General features: G+C 43.9%; 1 long non-coding RNA gene across 1 annotated transcript; it reads left to right on the forward strand.

Moving 5' to 3' along the window:
* The first annotated feature begins 770 nt into the window (after positions 1 to 770).
* Positions 771 to 16590, forward strand: LOC114069058. The gene is made up of 3 exons (XR_003573713.1): positions 771 to 929; positions 8336 to 8338; positions 16580 to 16590. It is a non-coding gene; the product is annotated as an uncharacterized LOC114069058 (long non-coding RNA).
* The last annotated feature ends 6880 nt before the right edge of the window (positions 16591 to 23470 follow it).

Genomic DNA, 23470 nt, shown 5'->3' on the forward strand with positions numbered 1-23470 from the left:
CGGCAGCCAGATGCACAGGAAATGTATTCCAAATTGTGCATGTCAAATTACAAAGATTCCATGGTTTTTTTCTGTTACCTAATTACAAATTCAGGCATTACCTCATTTTGTCCCTCCTAGTTCCAAAACCCTCAACACTCCTCTTGAATTTGAGTTGGAGGTCCCATTGGTGGTCATGATTGACCCCTGGTGGTCGTCTCCTCCCTCTTCCTCAGCTTGTCCTTTTCTTGACCACTTGCTCTTGGCACAGCATCATGTTTTCTGGAATGGTTTCAAGGTTTATGACCAGTTTTAACTGGTTTGCTAGGTTTGTGTTTGGTTTTTGTCCCTTTTATCAGTCCTGTTTCACAGATAGAGGAACTTTCTACCTTATAAAATTCCTGCCTGTTGAAACTCTTCACAAAGAATGATAAACTACATAATTTAGACCACAGAGGTGAACTATACAGTCACTAATAAGCTACATAGCTCTTTACAGCTACAGATGCAGGACTGGAAGGGTTACTAAACAAGTTTACTGACGATGCTAAATTGGGTGGAGCTGCTGACTCCCTCGAAGGCAGAGAGGCCCTGCAGAGAGACCTTGACAAATTAGACAGTTGGACAATCGCCAATCATACAAAATTTAACAAGGGTGAGTGCCAGATTTTGCACCTGGGATGGGGCAACCCTGGATGTTCATACAAACTGGGGAATGAGAGGCTGAAGAGCAGTGCTGTGGAAAGGGACCTGGGGGTCCTGGTCAACAGCAAGTTGAATGTGAGTCAGCAGTGCCCTGGCAGGCAGGAGGGCCAACCATGTCTTGGGGTGCATCAGACAAAGCATCCCCAGTAGGTCAAGGGAGGAGATTGTCCTGCTCTGCTCTGTACTGGGGCGACCTCACCTCGAGTCCTGGGGGCAGTTTTGGTCACCACAATATAAGAAAGACAGTAGGCTATTAGAGAGCGTCCAAAGAGAGGACCATGAAGATGGTAAAGGGTGTAGAGGGGAAGATGTATGAGGAGCGGCTGAGGTCACTTGGTTTATTCAACCTGGAGAAGAGGAGACTGAGAGGAGACCTCATGGTAGTCTACAGCTTCTTCGTGAGGGGCAGGGGAAGGGCAGACACTGATCTCTGTGGGGACCAGTGACAGAACCCAAGGGAATGGCCTGAAGTTGTGTCGGGGGAGATTTAGGTTGGATATTAGAAAAAGAGTCTTCCCCCAGAGGGTGGTTGAGCGCTGGAATAGGCTCCCCAGGTCAGTGGTGATAGCACCAAGTCTGACAGAGTTTCAAGAAGCATTTGAACAATGCTCACAGCACATGATGGGAATCTTGGGTTGTCCTATGCAGGGCCAGGAGTTGGACTTAAAAGATCCTTGAGAGTCCCTTCCAACTCAGGATATTCTGTGATTTTATGATAACACACTGATGTTTTGGTTGTTGCTAAGTACTGCTTACCTGAATTCACAGACTTTTGAGTGTCTTGTGCTCTGCTAGTGAGGAACTGCACAAGAAGCTGAGAGGGAACATGGCTGAGACAGATGACCTGAACAGGTCAAAGGGATATTCCATACCATAGAACGTCATGCCCAGTATATAAACTGGGGGGAATTGGCTGTGAGGAGCCAATCACTGCTCAGGGCTGGGCTGGGCATCGATCAGCAGGTGGTGAGCAATTGTACTGTGAGGGTTTTGGGGGTTTATTCCTCTGTCTCTTTTTCCTTTTATTATTAGTGTTATTATTATTATTATACTCTATTTCAATTATTACACTGTTCTTATCTCAAGCCCTGTGGGAACAAGTTAAGCCAACAGCATCTGCATTCAGTTAATTAGGATCAAAAAGGAGTGTTTTGACCTTGACTGGTGTTTTTGATAGAGTCCTGTTTCTCAAAGTGGAAAACCAAGCAAGTTGCTTATTTAGGGTTAAGCAACCAAGAAACAAGTCTCATGGCCCCATGGCACCTCAGAAAAAATTGAGTCAATGGGCCTTATTTCTGAAATAACCTGATAGACACCTGGGCCAAAGAACCGGGCATTGAGTGGTTGTATCACATCCCCTGTCATTCACTAACCTCCAGAAAGATCAAACAATGTAATAGACTGGTTAAGACAACACTGAGAGCAATGAGTGGTAGGACCTTCAAACATTGGGATACACATTTAGCAAAAGCCATCTGGTTAGTCAACATCGGGGATCTGCCAGTCGAACTGGCCCTGTTCAATGAAAAATTTTACATACTGTAGAAGAGGATAAAGTTCCTGTAGTGCACATTTGTGTGGGTTGACCTTGGGTGGACGCCAGGTGCCCACCAAAGCTGCTCTATCACTCCCTTCCAAGAAGTGGAAAGGTGAGAGAAAATATAACAAAAGGTTCATGGTTTGAGATAAGGACCAGGACAGATCACTCACTGAATACCATCATGGACAAAACAGACTGAACTTGGGGATATTAATTGAATTTATTAACAACAAAGTCACAGCAGGATAATGAGAAGTAAATCTTAAAAACACCTTCCCCCCCCCCCTTCCTTTCCAGGTTCTATCTCCTCCTCCCCAGTGGAACAGGGAGACAGGGAACTGTCAACTATCAACTTCAGTGCCTGGAGCACCTCCTCCCGCTCCTTCTTCACTGATCTTTGTGTCTGCAGAGCTGTTCCTCTGACATATTCTCACTCCACTCTTCTCTGGCCACAATTGCATCTGCGCAATAAATTTTTCTCCTTCTAAAATATGTTATCACAGAGGCATTACTACTATCTCTGATTGGCTCAACCTCAACCAGCGGTGAGTCCATCCTGGAGCCGACTGGCATTGACTCTGCTGGACATGGGGGAAGCTTCCAGCAGCTTCTCACAGAAGCCACCACTGTAGCCCCCCTGCTACCAAAACCTGGCCACACAAACCCAATACAACATTAAAAGCATGCTGGATTATTCCTGCCTCAGGCAAAGGGAAAAACTATCCGTGGGATTGCTTTTGCTCAAGGACCTGAGTGCACTTGGTGGATGATGAGGGAGGATGGGGAAGTTCAGTGTGTGCCTCAAGGGGATTGGATTTTGGGTGGGATATTTGAGTTTAAAGGTGTAACAAGAACTAATAGTTTTTGCAACAGAATGTACCATAGAAAATTACTGTGCCTCAATTTAAATAAATCAACCAAGCAAGGCGAGGAAACAATGAAGAAGGGAACTGAGGAAGCCAGCCAAGCAACACCCAGTTATTCTATAACCAGGTGAATTGTCTTGAAGAAGTTTATAAGGCAGTCACTTAGAACTTTGGGGGCTCCAGACGGAGAAGATTGCTGAAGCCACTAAATGAAACCCCTCAATGAAGCCCCTCAGAGACTGTATGAGGATATGTATATATGCTAATAAGCATTGGGAAATGTCATGAATATGTAACAGAAATGAGTGGAATAAAAAATTAATAATCATGTAATACTGACATAGAAGCCGTAGTGAAGATACCTCTGTGTGCACTTTGGAGAACTCCTTCCCAGGGCACCTGGTATGCTGAAATCATGCAAACCATCTTAATAAAAGAATGCCTGGTTTCTAAAACTCACAAATTGAGTCTTAAAGGTTTCTTTTAAGGGCAGATTTTAGGTAACAGGTGAGAATAACCAATGAACTAAATTGTATGATGTTAATAACTATTAGCACTGTGTATTATCACTTCTATGGTGGCTATATGCTCATCACTGCACTGAGTACCTCATGGCATCTGTCTCTACCACTCTGGATTTGGGAATTTGAACATGAATCACTTTCTATCACCATGTTAATGAAGAATGAACTTTGATTAAAACCGGACAAGCACAGAGGTGATGGAATCAGAACTGGCTTCAACATGCAACAATCCAACACCACACACCATCTTTCCTGCTTGGAAGACTGTTATAACAGATGGAGCCCGAAGTCATGGACTAAATGAATTCAACAGACTTTTATGGGTGTTGCCTAAGACCATGGAGAAAAAGACTCCAGGCCAATTAGTGTATAAGATAAAGAGAGCATGTCCTTTAATCTCAGGCCTGAGACCCAGGGAATACAAATGACGCATGCACCCTCAGACAATGGTTCTATGATTTTATAATAAGGTCCATCCAATCCCAGATTTGTCCACCCCTGGCTCTGCCCCATTCTGCCCCCCCAACACGTCTCTTCAGAAATTGGGTCTGGGGGCATTTGGGACCCTCTTCTTCCTCATCTTCATCTTCTTCACAGCATGTACAGTCCTTGGAGTTCCTCCAAAGTTCTGGGCTTGAAGGTCGCTGTGTCTGTGTGATATCTTCTGGTCCAGGTCTTAAGGTGTTTTTCTACAATTTAACCTCGAAAAGAAGACTAAACACACTAATGGAATTTTAGAGGGATTGATATGAAATGGGGTAGTAGGGTTGAGTATGTGTAAACATTATGCTACAGAGTAAGGGATATAATACAGATACATTAAAATCTACATTCACCGCACATCTACTTCTAAAATCTATAAAAGTTGAAAAACAAAAAAAAGCCTTAGCAGTACTAAAAGAAATTAATCAGACACTGAGTTCTTGTCAAAGCAAAAGAAAAGTCTGTGGGTTACCTGTTATTGTAGTAGTCTTTAAAGGTATCAGACAACCTTATGCTGTAATAGGACTAGATGTAAAAGGCAAAGACTTTCTGTTATGGGAATGGGTTTTCTTTAGTTCCCAGTTTTCCAAATTGATCACCACATACTCTGAGATGCTTTCCAAAGTCTGTCACAAAAGCAGATTGTGGTTTTGGGAGTGCTGCGGGCATTCAAGCAAGCGGGAAAGAACGACACATCTATAAGATGCAAATTCAAATCCACTTTATTATCCAGAGGCCACACAATATATATTCTTTTGAGTCCTGGACATGCGATCATGAGCACAGCATGCTATTATGATTGGTCAGCATACATTGTTCACGTGCCTCAGGCAGTCCATCGATTGGTGGTCTTAAAGCACACATTCCTGGATAAAGCTTCTGTTATCGCTGTTTTTCACATCCTGCTTTCTGCTGACCTCTGTATTCTTGTAACCGTAAACTTGTTCTTGTTTGTCTAACCGTCAACTCCTGACCTTTTCAGAACTCAGCATAATCGTGTAAAACTGCTAAGGCCCCAACATGGCAGCTCTTAGGGAGAGATCCAGACGTCATTTCTTTTCCTATGTCTGCTGTTCAACTAAACCAATTGCAAACTAATAGCTCTGATTTTCAGTTAGCCATCACAGATTACAGAGGACAATTTTCAGTTCACCTTCCATCTGTTCCATTTTTACAGCTACTAACCCTAACACAACCAGTACTAACACATAATTATTCACCAGTTCCACTAACTAGTGCTAGGACTGTTTTCACAGATGGTTCAGGAAAAACGTCCAATGCAGTAGTCACCTGGTTTGCAGCAGGAGAGTGGATATTTGACAAGCACAAGGTAAAAGGTTCCTCAAATAGCAGAACTCTCTGCAATCATTTGTGCTTTTCAACTATTTCCATAGCCCTTGAATATTGTTTCTGATTCGAAGTAGTTCGACGAATTGAAAATTCATACATAAAATATATCTCTCAGTTACAATTGGCTCATATGTTCAAATCTATGAAATTGGGCATTGTAAACATAAATTTCATATCATCCATATTCACTCATACCTCTCTCCCAGGGCCCATTGCAGCAGGAAATCAGATTGCAGACCAAATTGCTAATACAGAACACCTAGCACAAACTGCAGTTATACCAAACAACTTTGAAAAAGCAAAGCTGTCCCACAGCTTCTTTCACCAAAATGTAAAATCCCTTAAAAAAATCATTCAATCTTACCCTGCCACAAACCAAAACAATTGTCTCTGCATGCCCTGACTGCCAGAGACTCACTCCTATACCATCTGAGGGAATAAACCCTCGAGGCATAAACCCCCTAGAAATCTGGCAGTCAGACATAACACACTATCCACCCTTTGGGAAATTAAAATATATCTGTGTGTCTATTGACACATGTTATGGTGCTATTGCTGCAACAGCCAATGCAGGAGAAAAGGCTCGAGATGTTAAAAAGTACTTTATGGTTGCAATATCAGTTCTTGGTATCCCCAAAACCATAAAAACACATAACGGACCAGCTTACACTTCAAACTCTCTAAAAGAGTTTTTTAGTGAGTGAGGTATCTCCCATGTCACTGGGATCCCTCATTCCTCCACTGGCCAAGCAGTAGTAGATCGAGCTCATCAGATCCTCAAAAATATGTTAACCAAACAACAGAATGCAACAATTGGACTTACACCACAAGAAAAATTAAATAAGACCTTATATGTGGTCAATTTCTTAAACAGATTAGATCAAGACGTCTCCTATAGAAAGGCATTTTAAGGCACACCGAAACCAAATCAGTACCGATGCTAAAGTTAGTTATAAAGATAAGAGGTGAATGTGTTGACCCTGTTCCACTTATTGCCTGGGGAAGGGGACATGTTTGTGTCTCTACAGGTTCCAGTCCTAAGTGGATTCCATCACGCCTGGTGAAGTTCTACAACAGCGATTAATCACCACCATGATCTCCCTCCTCATCATCCTCACCTTAAGCCCTCAGACCATGATCTCATACCAACTGTCTCCCATGCCTCCCCTACCAGACTGGGTTACAACTGACCATACCAACATGTGATTTTCCCTAGCTAAGTCTTTGAATACTGATCCAGTGTGCCTCTCAGTTTCAGATCCCTCCAACCCTTTAAAAACGTTTACTCACAATACCTTGGTCCCCTAAGAAACGGTCTAGATTCCAAGATCAACTTTCCATATGGTATAATGGTCTAGACAGAAACAAAAACCAAGGTGTGCCCTGTTTCCCCAAAACCCTGAAACCATTTTGCAAACTCCCAACAATTACCCAGAAGAATTAAAAATTTTAGGTACTCTCCCCTCAACCCACTGTTTCTATTTTTGTACAAAAACAGAGGGGAAAAGTAAAGAGCAGTTTAATGTAACATATGGAGCCTATTCCAGTTTTGAGTTCTGGTGCAAGGAGAAAATACCCTTTAAAATTGAATCTCCCTCCCTATCTGTGGATTCCGGGTATGGAAATAAATCCCTAAAGAGGCAGTTGGAGGACCTTGCACCTTTGGACAAGTAACATTTTATAACCCTGCTAAGGCATTGCCTTCCCTAGTTAATGATCCCCCCCAAAAAATCACAAAACATGAGATATCAATCAAAAGGAATACAGTCCCTCAAGCAACCCCTGACCCTTAGACTTACCAACATCCCCTGTTCAAATCTCAAAATTTACAAGAATTCAAAGAGGACTGTGACTCTAACCTCAATTTTTGGTCTCATAATCGAGATATGTGAGGCAATGTAATCATTCCAGCAATTGGGACCTCGCATGCCCTACATTTGCTGTCAAACATGGGATGTTGGCTAGCCAAAGAGGTAAACGCTACAAGCACAACACTGGAAGACCTATTACTGGAAGACCTTCTACTGGATTCACAAAAAATTGAAAAAACTACTTTGCAAAATAGAGCGGCCATAGATTTTCTGTTATTAGTTAATGGACATGAGTGCAGTGAGTTTGAAGGTCTGTGTTGCCTAAATTTCTCAGACCACTCTCAGTCCATCCATTCCCAAATAAACGAGCTCTGCTCACTCATTGGACAGATCCAAAAATCGAACGAGGTTAGTTGGGATGACATGTTTGGTTGGATCTCTTTAGAAGGACTCTCATCATCCCTAAAAAAGTTTTTATTGTTTCTGCTTTTAGGGTTGTTTGTGTTATTAATCCTTCTGTGTGTTCTCTCCTGTATAGTCAAATGTCTTCAAGGTCTGGTGATGCACAATGTTTCTCAAGTCTATGTTTCATTATTAAATAAAAACGGAGGAATTGTGGGAAACCACGTGGAATACACACATTGGAAACAGCAGCAGTAGAGGAGAAACAGATGAGAGTGCAGTTTCCTGAAGTCAACACAGGAAACTCCATATCGAGAATCTATCTGTGAGAAATATCTCTAATTAAAATTTCGAAGACGGTCAAATAAAGTAAAACAAAGAACTTTAATTACAACCCATTGGATGCATCGGCCTCATGGCCAAATCTGAGCACACCAAGAATGGGAGGGACAAGTCCTTTTAAAGTTTCTTGATTTACATAACCACTCCCTCGCTCCTCCCATGGTGAGCCCCGCTCCTTTTCTTCTTTAAAAGGTGATATACCCCCTGTTCTTGGATTCGATTGGGTCTCTCAGGGCCATCTCACTTCCCTTTGCCAGTCCATTGGTTGTCTTAACTGACCTATCAGGTTGTTTCCCTGTCCCGGTTGCGTGGTCCCTTGGCAATGAGCCCTAGCTGGTCCCATTGTCTTACAGGCTTCCCGCCTCGCCTCTGTACAGTAACTATAGGCAACAACAAGAAGTAACTGCAAGTAGACTATCAGTACCCGACTACTAAATAACTCTCCAACCCCCCCGAACAATACAGCTTCCAGGCATCTTGACATGAGTAAACTCCTGCTTGTAATTAATCCGCCTTATTTATTTCTTATATATTGTTTCGGGTCCCCCTATCCTATGTACGAATACCTCCCTCACCCTGTCCCCAAGCGGTGGCTATGTGCGGCGCCATGTTTGTTCTGCCCACAGAACCAGGCCACATCCCTATGCTAACCCCATTGGTTGTCTCCCCTGTCTCTCCCTGGTTCCTGGGTTCCTACTGGGTGTTAACCTCCCGTCCCCTCTCGTTGGCTAGCCGAGTAGCCTAGCCCCTCCCTTCTTCGCAGTAGCCTTGATAAGCTGCAGGAAATTTGAATAAAGCCTCTCCGCCTCCGAACTGTCTGCGTGTCTGGTGTCTGCGTTTCTAGCCAGCACTAAGGATTGCATCACGGCAGCTCTGTCTTTACTAGATGGACTGCGAGAGGGTTTTTCCTTACAAACCCTGTCATTGGAGCAGGTCCAGAGAAGAGCAACAAGGCTGGTGAAGGTACTTGAGCACAAGCCTTATGAGGAGAGGCTGAGGGAGCTGGGATTGTTTAGCCTGGAGAAGAGAAGGTTAAGGGGAGACCTCATCACTCTCTACAACTACCTGAAAGGAGGTTGCAACCAGGTGGGGGTTGGTCTCTTCTCCCAGGCAGCTATCAGTAAGACAAGAGGGAATGGTCTCAAGCTCTGCCAGGGGAGGTTTAGTTTAGATATTAGGAAAAAATTCTTTACAGAGAGGGTAATCAGACATTGGAATGGGCTGCCCAGGGAGGTGGTGGATTCCCTGTCCCTGGAGGTATTTAAGAAGAGACTGCATGTGGCACTTTGTGCCATGATCTAGTAACTGTGGTGGTAGTGGATTATGGGTTGGATTTGATGATCTCAGAGGTCCTTTCCAACCCATTTGATTCTGTGATTCTATGATTCTATGATATGGAAAGTAACTGGTAACAATTCAAAGAACCACACTTTTTTTTTCCTCACATGTGGAACTTTAGTTTCTTTAAAATAAACAGAAAAATCCTCTTCACTTGAGCAGTTTTATAAGTGTGGACTGCATACAAAGGATTTACTCCGCAGCTTTTACTCCGTAATAGTTTACCTCCTCCTTCCTCTGATCCTCTACATGTTATCTAAGTGTTTATTCTCAAGGTCTGGTACTTCTAAAAGGGTGTTGGTTATCTGAGATGCAGGCTACACCCATGAAGATATGGTATATAGGAGAACTGAATAATAAAAATAGTTTGGAAAGCTTGGGTTTTGGGCCAGAAAGATAATCTTGCATCTAAGTAAATCATCTAAGTAAAGGAGAAACCTCTAAATGCAGGCTGAAATTGAGAACTTATCATAGTCAAAGGACATTTTTACCATAGTTATCTCTGAGAAAAGGATAGCATCCATATTTTCTAAAAAAAAAAAAAAAAAAATAATCTGAGAATTTTTACAAGTCATAGGCAAGAACATCTGAGATGCTACTCTGCAGTAGTTCAGTGTCTCTAAAACAGGGACTCAGGTTTTAATCCTACTTTGACTTGCTCTGGTTTAGAAACAGGTCTGAATCCTGTCAACCAAATGAGGGAGACAATAATTTCCCTTTATATCTCATAAGACCTCATAAATCGGTAATATTTATGCTGTTGCATCTATGCTTATGTAATATTTTTGTTTACAATATTGTTTTTAACAAGTATATACTAAATTTGTGAAATAGTTTAAGCTTGATTGGAATATTTTATTAATTAAACAATAGGTAACTCTGAATTTAATATACTGTACAACTTCAAAAAATTAACTTGCTGAATGTCTGCTGGAAACTCAACACAGCGGAGATGAGGCAGTCTAGGAGGTTCTTGGAGTGTGGAAGATAAGTTCCTGATACAGCTGGTGAGTGAGTCAACCAGGGAATGTGCCCCATTGGACCTGTGGTTTGCAAACAGAGAAGGTCTGGAGGATGATGTGATAGTTGGAGGCTGTCTTGGGCACAGCAATCATGAAATGATAGAGTTTTCAATTCTCAAAAAAGTAAGGAGGGGGGGTCAACAAAACCTCTGCCCTGGACTTCTGGAGGGCAGACTTTGGCCTGTTCAGGACACTGGTTCAGAGAGTCCCCTGTGAAATAGTCTTTAATAACAAAGGGTTCAAGGAAGTCTGGACATACTTTAAGGAGGAAACCTTAAAGGCACAGGAACAGGCCATCATCCTATGCTGAAAGATGAGCCAGCAGGGAAGAAGAACAGCCTGACTGAACAGGGAGCTTTGGTTGAAACTCAGGGGTAAAAAAAGAGTTGATGACCATTGGAATAAGGGGCAGGCAACTCGGAGGAGTACAAGGATGTCATTAGATCACGTAGAAAGAAAATTAGAGAGGCAAAAGTTCAGCAGAACTCAATCTGACCACTGCTGTGAAAGACAACAAAAAGTGTTTCTATAAATGCATCAACAACTAAAGGAGGGGCAAGGTCTCCATCCTTTATAGGATGGTGGGGGGAGGGGGGGGAAAGGGGGAGGCAGGGGAACATTGTCACTAAGGATGAGGAAAAGGCTGAGGTACTTAACATCTTCTTTGCCTCAGTCTTTAACAGGACGACCCATTATCCTCAGGGCAACTGGCCCCCTGAGCTGGTAGACTGGGACAGGGAGCAGAATAGACCCCCTGTAATCCAAGAGGAAGAAGTTGGTGACCTGCTGAGCCACTGAGCCACTGACAAGTCTATGGGACTGGATGGGATTCACCAGAGGGTACTGAGGGAGCTGGCAGAAGGGCTTACCAAGTCACTCTCCATTTATCATCAGTCCTGGCCAACTGGGAAGGTCCCATATGATTGGAGATTGACCAATGTGACACCCATCCACAAGAAGGGTCAGAAGGAGGATTCGGGGAACTACAAGACTGTCAACCTGACCTCAGTGCCAGAGAAGTTTATGGAACAGAATCATCTTGAGTGCAATCACAAGGCACATGCAGGACAAACAGGGGATCAGGCCCAGCCAGCATGGGTTTAGGAAAGACAGGTCCTGCATGACCAACCTGATCTCCTTTTATGATCAGGTAATCAGCCTAGTACATGAGGGAAAAGCTGTGTCTACATGGACTTTAGTATAGCCTTTGACACCTTCTCCCACAGCATTTTCCTGGAAAAGCTGCAGCCCATGGCTTGGATGGGTGCACTCTTCACTGGGTTAAGAACTGTCTGGATGGCTGGGCCCAGGGAGTGGTGAAGAATGGTGCTGCATCCAGCTGATGGCCAGTGGGGTTCCTCGAGGCTCAGTATTGGGACCAATCTTGTTTAATATCTTCATCAACGACCTGGACGAGGGGATCGAGCCGCACCCTCAGTAAGTTTGCAGACAACACCAAGTTGGGTGTGAGTGTTGATCTGCTGGAGGGTAGGAAGGTTCTGCAGAGAGATCGGGACAGGCTGGATCAATGGACTGATGCCAATTGTATGAGGTTCAATAAGGCCAAGTGCTGGGTCCTGCAGAGTGACTGGAAAGCTGTCCAGCAGAAAAGGACCTGGGGGTGCTGGTTGACAGCTGACTGAACATGAGCCAGCTGTGACCAGTTGGGCAAGAAGGCCAATGGCATCCTGGCTTGGATCAGAACTAGTGTGGCCAGCAGGGCCAAGGAAGTGATTGTCCCCCTGTACTTTACACTGGTGAGGCCCCACCTTGAGTGCTGTGTCCAGTTCTGGACCCCTCACGACAAGGACACTGAGGGGCTAGAGCAAGTCCAGAGAAGGGCAAGGGAGCTGGGGAAGGGTCTATAGAGTAAGTCCTATGAAGAGCAGTTGAGGGAACTGGGGCTGTTTGTCCTGGAGAAAAGGAGGCTCAGGGGAGACCTTATCATTCTCTACAACTACCTGAAAGGAGGTTGTAGCCAAGTGGATGTCGACCTCTTCTCCCAGGCAACCAGTGACAGGACAAGAAAAAATAGGTTGTACCAGGGAAGGCTCAGGTTGGACATCAGGAAGAATTTCTTCACTGAAAGGGTTTTCAAGCATTGTAACAGACTGCTCAGGGAGGTGGTGGAGTCACCATCCCTGGAGGTGTTCAAAAAATGACTGGGTGTGGCACTCAGTGCTCTGGTCTAGTTGACAAGGTGGTGATTGGTCAAAGGTTGGAATTGATGATCTTGGAGGTCTTTTCCAACCTAAATGATTCTGTGATTCTTAGAAAATGATAATTAAATATATGCCACAAAGTATTTTGGTGGTATTGTTATCACTTAGGTTATCTGAAAGACTTTTGTTTAGAAGGAAGAACAGACTTTATATCTTAGTTTTCATTATCTTACCTACAGAAAATTTAAAAACATCTGAAAAGGTTTTACAGAAAAGTTTACACTTCCAGCACACTGCTATCTGAAAATCAGTGCATTTATCATTCCAGAATTAGGTATATACACAGAATTACTGCTATTTTGTTTTCTATGGGTAACATTTTATCTGTGACTCTAAACCAGACTGTAAAAGGTGTGTTAATCATTAGTAAGTTAGAAGTTTTTATGGAGAGGCTAAATTAATTTCTCAGAGCGAATAACACTCCCTGCACTTGTTGTATACATAATACACATTATCTCTGTAGATAGCTAGCAGAAACTAGGAGCCAAGACCTGAAAAAAATTGGATGACACCATAAATCCAATCAAACCAGGAGATAACACAGTAACAAACTGCTGATGAAGTTAAAGAAGAACTTTACTTGAACTTTGTGCTAACCTCTAGTCATTAACAGCAAAATCCCCACCCACTGGCTGTAGAAGTCCCTTACTCACATAAGGTCCTTCCCCATAGAACATATGTAGTAAAATACTCATGTACTGTATCTTTACATGGAGATGAAGGAATGTATAGCCAGTGGCTATAGCTTTAGACTGTTGCATATATTGGCAATGTTGATCTTTCACTGTTTGAAGTGTATAAATATGAATATCTGGCATACGGAGGGTGTGCTAACTGTGGATTTAACATCCAGCACCCATCCCTGAGCAGACAAAATAAACAAATACCTCGACTCCATGTGTGGATTGGATACTTGCACACTGAAAAAATTTAAACTGGGATTTGCAGTTTTCTTTGTCAACATCTACTTTTATTTTCTGAATTATTAGCAATTGTTGAAAACATACCGGTACAAGTTGCTCCTATCAGAAATAGGCAGGAAGTGAGACATTTTAAGAAAGATTTTCCAGCGTTGAGGAATACCGCTACTGCAGATAGCTAGCTCAGTGTGCAGCTGCAGTGGGATATGCAGGTTGTGCTCTGGGTGGTGGGAAATGGCTGGACCCTCAGAACACGAGCTGGTGCTGACCCTTTGCCTAACAAAGGGCATAGGGACCTGCGGCACTGGCTGGAGGGGGAAAGGTGGCCAGTCACCCAGAGACTCTGAAAGAGACAATGAACAACAAGAAGACCCCAGGTCAAAAATCAAGATTGGACCAAGACGCATGTGAAGTGGCATGTGAAGAGCATGCACACAGACTTTTGGGCACCAAAACCCAGGGATTCCTTTGTTGGGGTCCTTCTCCAGAGGCACCACCTTGGGCTGTTATTGGGTTGTTGCATCACAATTCAATTGCTCAAAGGGACCAGGGGTCTGGGACTGTGCTGTGGGAAACCTGGGACTGAGCCAATGAGGGAAACTTGTCTAACAGTGCGTTACAACCTGCCCCAGAAAGCAAGGGTAACTCAGGTTCTTGTTAATAGATTCCTTAGGGTGGATTAGAGTGAAACGACACTGAATGATTGATGTTTGTAAATATATATATGTAGGGTTTATTTTAGGACAATTTGGTTGCAACAGAAAGCAGGTATGGAGCCATTTTGGTTATTATTATCTATAGTAATATAGCAATATGAAAGCGTAAAAATATCACTAAAGAAAATGTATAAGGGAAAAGAAAGAAAGAGAAATAAAGCATAAGAATAGAAAGATATCACCACCCATGGATCCAGCAACAAGACCTGATTGCTGCAATTTAGATGTCCCTTGGTCCAAGTGATGGAGGCAGTCTTGATCCATCAGGGGTGGGGAAAAGTGCATGAAACATAGAGTTCAATGGGTTAATATACGTTCAGGTTCAGGTGGTGTATTGGGTCTTGCTGAGATGGATCTCATTTCCCCCATAACAACCCTCACAGTGCTGTGCTTTGCATTGGGAACTAGAAGGGTGTTTCTAACACACCAGTATTTTGGCTACAGATCATCGCCTTGTGCGCTGTAAACTTAACCCTCACCTGAAGTTCAAACCTAAAAAGGGCAGCATTCCTAGAAGGTGACTTCAAGTTAACAATATTCAAACAACTATAGTGAGGGACAGTTTCCAGGCAAATCTTCAATCCAGGCTCAAAGTTCATTCCACAGATCCCTCTCCCGAAGCGCTCTGGCAACTTATTAAAAATAGCATTCTGCAGTCCTCTGAAGAATCCTTAGGGTTCTCCTTCAAGAAAAACAAGGACTGGTTTGATGAAAACAATCATGAGATCCAGGAATTGTTGAATAAGAACAGAACTGCTCACCAAGCCCACCTTGCTCAGCCATCTTGTCATGTAAGAAAAGCAGCCTTTCGACTCGCATGCAGCAAGCTACAACAGAAACTTTGTCTCATCCAGAACAAGTGGTGGACCAATCCAGCAGAAAAAATCCAATTATGCGCAGATACAACTGACTACAGGGGATTCTATGAGGCTCTGAAAACAGTTTACGGTCCTACACACCAGGTTCAAAGCCCTTTACTCAGTGCAGATGGTCAAATGCTTCTGTCATAGTTCTGATTTTAGCAAGGAATTTTTCTTTCCCTTCCCCCTGCGTGTGTGCTCTGTGTATGGGTCATCAGGTGAAAAAAAGAATTGGCTGGGTCCACTGATGACCGAGAGATTAGTCTCCTAGACAACAAAGGGGGAAGAGTTGGGGGGGGGCTACTGTGTGACTGGAGGGAGGTTGGGAGGTGGGGCTGTGTGTCAACTCAGCTCTCTGCCCTGAGCAGAGCCTGCTGTGAGCTGCAGACACTGCCTGGTTCTCTTCTTTCCTGTCGGAGGGGAGTTTTGCTGCTGCTCTCTGCTTAACTGGTGCTGGCTGCAGGCCCTGCTTACAGCGAATCCTAACCAGTTGAAGTTTGTGAGTTTTCTTCCATTGGGAGAACTTTCTGTTTTATTGCTGGGTTTTTTCCTTCCCCCTTCCCCCCAATTCCCTCTCTCCTTTCCCAGTGTGGGAAGGGAAGGGGAATCGAGTTGTTATTTTTGGGTTTTGGTTTGTTTTTTTCCTTTCCCTCTGACATACCGGGAGGGTATGTCAGAGGGACGTGGCAGTGACCAGGGATCCCACAGCGCCGCCTTGTGACGGGCACTGGACATTACAAGTTCTGCTCCTCCAGTGATCCAACAGTGCCACCTGGTGAATGGTAAAGGACATTACAAGTTTTGCATCTCCAGTGACCCGACGGTGCCCCCTGCTGACTGTGGTTGGAACTGCACCAAAGGGTGCAAAAAATTGAGCTATTTAATTTTCCTTTTACCGGCTTATCAGTTTTGTTCTTGAAGGGGATTATTGTTGGGTATAGGAGTATTGCTTGGTTGTTTTACTTGTTTTTTTCCGTGTTTCTGTTAATGCACACATACCTTTTAATAAAGGACTGTTATTTTTCCCTTTTCCATAATTTGTTTTCCTTCAATCGGACCCTCTTAATTTCGGATTTATAATTGCTTAGAAAGAGAAGTTTGGGTCTTTTCTCCTAACCCATCCTCAGTAAAAGACCCTTGTCTCATTTAAACTGGGACAGTTTCTCACAGATAAAGTTTCCATTTTGAATTGATGGTCTGAACACTTTCAGACTCTCCTCAGTACCAACCGTGTAGTTCAAGACTCAGCAATGCAGTTCATTTCACAACAACCGGTGAAAACTGAACTGGACACTGCCCCCACTATGGGAGAAACTCTTAAAACCATGCAGCAGGTGAAAATTGGCAAGGCAGCTGGGGTTGACGGAATCCCACCTGAAGTCTGGAAGCATGGTGGTTAAGCACTCTATGCTAAGTTTCACAAATTTGTGGTGCGCTGTTGGAAACGAGGTGAACTATCTTCAGACCTTCATGACGCTGTCATTGTCACCTTGTACAAGAGGAAAGGAGATAAATCAGACTGCTCAAACTACCGAGGTATTACTCTGCTCTCCATTGCTGGTAAAATCCTTGCAAGAATTCTTTTGAACAAATTAATACCTGCCATTACAGAAGATCTTCTACCTGAAAGCCAATGTGGTTTCCAAGCCAACAGAGGTACCGCAGACATGGTATTTTTTCTCAGACAGCTGCAAAAGAAGTGTAGGGAACAGAACAAAGAACTCTATGTAACCTTTGTTGATCTCACCAAGGCTTTCAATACTGTGAGCAGAAAAGGTCTGTGGCAGATTTTGGAACGTTTAGGATGTCCTTCCAAATTCCTCAAAATGATCACCTCGCTTCACGAGGACCAGCGCGGTCAAGTCAGATATGGCGATGCACTTTCTGAACCCTTTCCAATAGCCAATGGTGTGAAGCAAGGCTGTGTTCTTGCACCAACTTTATTCACAGTCTTCTTCAGCATGATGCTCCAAAGGGTCACGGCAGACCTCGATGAAGAAAACGGTATCTACATTCGATATCATAACAATGGGAGCCTTTTCAACCTAAGGCGACTGAAGGCCCACACTAAGACCTTAAATCATCTTGTCCATGGGCTACTTTACACTGATGACGCCGCCCTCGTTGCCCACACAGAAGTAGTTCTACAGCGTTTAACATCCTGCTTTGCAGAGGCTGATGAGCTTTTTGGGCTGGAAGTCAGCTTGAAGAAGACAGAAGTTTTCTATCAACCTGCACCTCAGGAAGTCTCCCATCATCCCCATATCACCATTGGTGAAACAGAGCTTAAATCAGTCCAGCAATTTAATTACCTGGGAAGCATCATCTCCTCGGATGGTAAGATTGATGCAGAAGTAGACAACAGGTTAACAAAGGTGTACAGAACTTTCGGTAAACTCCATAAAAGAGTGTGGCAAAACAAACACCTGAAGACAAGTACAAAAATCAGCATTTACAGAACCATTGAACAGTCTACTTTTTTATATGGATCTGAATCATGGGTCATTTACCACCACCACTTGCATCTCTTACAATGCTTCCATCAACGCTGCCTCCGTAAAATCCTAAACATCCACTGGACTATGTGACCAACACGTCTGTCCTTGAACAGGCAGCAGTCACGAGCATTGAGGCCATGCTGCTGAGAACACAGCTGCGTTGGGCAGGGCACGTCTCCAGGATGGAGAACTACCACCTCCCTAAGATCGTGCTCTATGGGGAACTTGCCACTGGCTGCCCCAAGAGAGGAGCCCCGAAGAGGAGATACAAGGACTCTCTGAAACAATCTCTCATCCTTGGTCATATTGATTACCGCCATTGGTCTACCCTGGCCTCCAGTTGGGAGGTCTGGAGACACGCTATCTATAACACTACTGCTTCTTTTGAGAAATGCAGGATCACTCTTGAGAAGAAAAGACAATGCAGGAAGAATTGCATCTTGTCGATATCACCTAGGAAGTCTTTCTACTGTGCCTTCTGCAACCGGACTTGTTTATCTCTCATTGGCCTTTTTAGCTATCAGCGCGCTTGTAGCAAGTGTGGGTAGAGCTGTTCTCAAATCTTTGTTCGTGAAACCTAACCACTAAAATGAATGAAATTTTGGCTACTGCTGAACACAACATCAGCACTGTAACATTCCATCTGGGAGGGGACACAAGTAAACCAGATCACCCAAACTAACCAAAGGCATATTCTGTACCATATGACGTCAACTCAGATAAAAAAACTAAAGAAAGGCACAGGAAGGGATGCATTCATTGTTTCCAATGGTTGCCTGCTAAGAAATCATTATGTGTGTTGAAGCCCTGCTTCTCAGGAAAGCAACCAGACATCTCTGCTGATAGGAAGTAGAGAATAAACCTTGCTTTTGCACATGCAAGCTTTTGCGTGTGCAAGCTTTTACTTTGCTTTTGCCTTAATAGACTGCCTTATCCCAACCCATGAATGGTTTTTTATCTTACTCTCTCTCCCCTTTACCGTTGGGGAGTGACAGAGCAACTGAGTGGGCACCTTGCATCCAGCAAAGGTCAACCCACCACAGTCTTTTTTTGGCACTCAGTGTGAGGCAAGATAAAAGCAGTTACATATATGTATATATATATTGCATGCTATAGTAATAACAGTTATTGAATAGCAAGCTCCTATGCGGGACACGGAGTTTGCTGACTGCACTGCTTATCACTTTATTTTGCTCAGCTTTAGGAACATACTAATATAAATGACGGCTCTGTGCTTTGCGCTTACACTTATGTCCTTGTTATGCTTGGGGAGCTATCTTCTGGGGATGATGGAGGAATACACTCTTTCCCTCCTCTCTAACACTGATATGAATGGTTTTATAATGAAGTGTTCCATGCTCCTTGCTAATCCTTATGTGAGCTGTTTAGTACTGTTACTGTTATTAACTAATACTGTCAACACACTATGGAGTTTATGGAATCTGGTGTTATCCTAGTGTAGGAGAAAATAAACTTTAGGTGATGATATACTGGGATGTGCCCTGAGGTGTTAAATTCCTGGATGGGAGGCTATGTGGAAGGATTTGAGCATGTTCTTAGGGTGTTTGACACCTCCCATTACCTCGGACTTCACACCAGAACAGGTATTCAACCCTGGCAAACCGACCTGTCACCTGATGGAAGGGTGCCTTGCCTAACCCAATCAAAACTAGTAGCTTCTCACCCTGTACTGATGCCTGGTCTGTGCCTATCAAACCACAGTTCAGTAGCTTCAGAGGACTGTAGTGGAGGCAGGGACCCAAATTGCATTGGAGGATGCTATGACTGAGATAGGGACTCAAACCACAACAACTACAGTAATTCCTCCAGTAGTGAAAAAGAAGAAATGGATAAGGCAAGTTACAGGTACATATCAGTGATTAGTAAGGGAGGAAGAGGATGGAGGAGAAGAAGGTGTAGTGGGTTTCTGTAGCTGGGTTTTGGTAGTGGGGAGGGGCTACAGGGGTGGCTTCTGTTAGAAGCTGCTAGAAGCTTCCCCTGTCCTGTGGAGCCAATGCCATCTGGTTCCAGGACAGACTTCCTGTTGCTGGCCAAGGCCAAGCCAATTAGGAGGAATAGTAATGCCTCTGTGATAACATATTTAAGAACAGAAGGTTGTTGCACAGAAAGAATTCCAGCCAGGGAAGAGCAGAATGAGGATATGGGAACGACAAGGTAGACATCAAGGTCAGTGCATAAGGAGGGGGAGGAGATGCTCCAGGTGCTTTGCATTGGGAGTTCGAAGGGTGTTGATAACATGCCAGTGTTTTGGCTACTGCTGAGCACAGCATCAGCACTGTAACATTCCTTCTGGGAGGGGACACAAGTAAACCAGATCACCCAAACTAACCAAAGGCATATTCCATACCATATGACGTCAGCTCAGATATAAAAGCTAAGGAAAGGCACAGGAAGGGATGCATTCATTGTTTCCAATGGCTACCTGCTAAGAAACCATTATGTGTGCTGAAGCCCTGCTTCTCAGGAAAGCAACCAGATATCTCTGCTGATGGGAAGTAGAGAATAAACCTTGCTATTTTTTGCTTTGCTTTTGCACGTGCAAGCTTTTACTTTGCTTGTGCCTTAAAAAACTGCCTCATCCTAACCCACGAGTCATTTTCCGTCTTACTCTCTCTCCCCTTTACCGCTGGGGAGTGATAGAGCGACTGGGTGGGCACCTGGAGTCCAGTCAAGGTCAACCCACCACAGGCAGGAACACCCAGGTATCTCCCCTGCAGGGTGGGAAATTTTATACTGTCTTATGCAACACTGTGGATCATGTGCAGTCCTCTGGTGGAAGGCCTCAGAAATGAGTCTAGGGGCACTTTGGGGGTCTTTGATGGTTTATGACCCCTTCTAAAACATGTCAGCTGCCTCTCACATCAGCGTAGTTGAACCAATTATGCCCTATCAGAAGGGATAAATACCCTCAGGCCTTCATGTGAATGTGAATGTCCCAGGCTCAGTCTTTATTTTTGAGTTGGTGGGTTACAGTCTCCTCCCACCTGACCCAACCAGAGCTGATTTTCAACACAGCTGCTGAATTGGCTTTCCTTGTGGATACATGCTTCTCCCCAGCCTTGTTTACTTCTCCTTAGACCTGAGATAGTTGGACAATAGTACCACCTTTATCTTATCTCAAGTTCTGTCAAGTGGCTTAACTGGGTGTCCCAGTTTAAATGAGACAAGGGTCTTTTGCTAAGGATGGATTAGGAGAAAAAGACCCAAACTTCTCTTTTCTAAGCAATTATAAATCCAAAATTAAGAGACTCCGATTGAAGGAAAACAAATTATGGAAAAGGGAAAATAACAGCCCTTTATTAAAGGTATGTGTGTATTAACAGGAACACGGAAAAAAACCCAAGTAAAACAACCAAGCAATACTCCTATACCCACCAATAATCCCCTTCAAGAACAAAACCGATAAACCGGCAAAAGGAAAATTAAATAGTTCAATTTTTTGCACCCTTTGGTGCAGTTCCAACCACAGTCAGCAGGGGGCGCAGTCGGGTCCTGAAGATGCAAAACTTGTAATGTCCTATACCATTCACCAGGTGGCGCTGCTGGATCACTGGAGGAGCAGAACTTGTAATGTCCAGTGCCCGTCACAAGGCGGCTCTGTGAGATCCTTGGTTGCCACCAGGTGGGTTGGGGGAAGGGGAAAAAGCAACACCCCCAGGGTATATCGGAGAAAAAAACCCAAAAAAACTCGATTCCCCTTCCCGTCCCACACTGAAAAAAAAAGGGGGGGGGGAGGGGGAAGGGGAAAAAAAAGCAATAAAACAGAAAGTTCTCCCAATGGAAGAAAACTCACGAACTTCAGTTGGTTAGGATTCGCTTTAAGCAGAGCCTGCAGCCAGCACCAGCTGAACAGAGAGCAGCAGTAAACTCCCCTCCGACAGGAAAGAAAAGAACCAGGCAGTATCTGCAGCTCGCAGCAGGTCCCAAACCCCACCGGCACACACCAGACTCTCCTCCCAACCTGCGTGCCAGCCACACAGTAGCCCCCCCCGAACTCCTCCCACTTCGTTGCCCAGGAGACAAGAGAAAAAAAAAGTAAAGTGCAAGTCCTTATCTGCCTTGTCTCCTAGGAGACTAATGTCCGCCCATCAGCCATGGGGGTTAGGTCTTTTGTAATCTGAAGTGCTTATCTTTACATCCAGGGGAAAGGGAGAAAATTCTCCACCTGGCTACGAGAGCTAGCTAAAACCACAACACTGGGCAAAGTCCTTGGTGATCTTAATAGTGTTTGAGGCAATTACGGTCTATAAGTCCCTTTACGCTGTGTGAGTGTGGTATGGTGTAAGGACCTGATAAAATATGAAAAATGCTTCAAAAAATGCTTCGTCATTGTGTCTGGTTATCATATCTCTTTGAAGAGCTGAAAAGACTATGTGCAGCATAGACAGTAAGTAGCCCTCTGGAGGTCCATAAAAAAGAAGGCAAAAACCTTGCTAAAGCAGGAGAGGAGGGGAAGAGAGGCACCCACTCTGCAAGTCTCTCTGCCTAAAGAGACTGAAGTGCATCACCCTTCTCCCCCGCCCCCGTCCTCACCACTGCCTGTGAAGAAGCCTGCTACCGGGAGCTGAGATGTTGCCAGCCTGGTTGAGAACAGAAACCAGTCAGACTATGTGTGTGAGATGTGGAAACCCCTGCTCCTTCATCCCCAAGAGACAGAATGCAAACCCGCTGCCCAGGACGCAAGCTGTACCTCCCTGGAGCAAGCAACCCGAGTGGACCAGAGTAAAACGTGAGCTGCAGGAATCACTCTGGTCAAACCTCTGCCACAGCAGGATTCCAGAAACTGCATTCTAAAAAGATGCCAGACACTCCCCCTCCCCCAAGGCCTGAGATAACATCTCAAGTGTCAGAGAAAAACAAAAAAAAAGGCAAAAACTGCTTTCTCCCCCCCATGTCAGCAGAAAGGTAGCAGTGTGGTGTTAAACTGTCATATGCTTTTAAAGTGACCTTAGTTTTTTCCAACTTTTCTCTATTTTTCCTTTTCTTTCTCTTTACCTCTTTTACAGTTAATAAAGTGAAAAGACTATAACTTTGAATTTTAGTCTTGTTTCAAGGAATATTCAGATCTGAAGTTCTTTCCGCAATTCAGAGAGCTCTCTTTGCTCCTCTGTGATTAAGCAGATTGTAATGCGGTAGGGAGTCAAGTAAGCACTTGTTGGCTCACTGGAGAGGCCTACTGCAAAGGTGTTGCAAAATGTGGAATATGTCAAAATTATCTTAGATCTAGATATTCTTTATATACTTTAAATTGGCTAATTAAGACTTACCTAATAAGTGAGAAATGGCACTTAATCAGTGGAACAAATAGTTAGCATCCCTTTGTCAAGGACATCCTGAAATTAACAAACTTTAAGGATGTAGTAAATCAAGATGTTGATGTACGCCAACTTGGCAAAAGACTCAACGACCATGTATCTCTTAGCTGAACTATCTTCATTATAATACTAAAAATCACACCTGAAGGTCAAAAAGACCCCTGCCCAGGTGAAGATCCTTCCTTTGGGCATGCTTAGAAGTTAGCTGGAATTGCATAGCTTGTATGGAAATTACCAAGCAATCATAATAGAGGGGCTGTACTTGGGAAGTTACTAACACTGAACTTCTGTGTATAAATAATGGTGCAGAATGTCCAGTGGGTGTGCTTGATTTGTGGAATACCAGAGAGCACCCAGTCTTGGGCAGCTCTGAAATAAATAATCAATGTCTCTCTAGTGATGCCCAGAAAAGGGGCAGGTGAACAAAAAACTGCTCAGAGACAGAATTTTAGTCTATGAACAGCAGGTATTTATTCATTACGACGTCGGGGAGGTTTACCCGTTAAGGCCAGGTAAAAGCTCCAAAGTGATTCAGTGAAAATAGAGAATTTATACA

The sequence above is a fragment of the Empidonax traillii genome, unplaced genomic scaffold, assembly GCF_003031625.1.
Source record: "Empidonax traillii isolate 1590-97213 ecotype Southwest subspecies unplaced genomic scaffold, ASM303162v1 scaffold1173:size253290, whole genome shotgun sequence".
In the NCBI taxonomy this organism is placed as follows: Eukaryota; Metazoa; Chordata; class Aves; order Passeriformes; family Tyrannidae; genus Empidonax; species Empidonax traillii.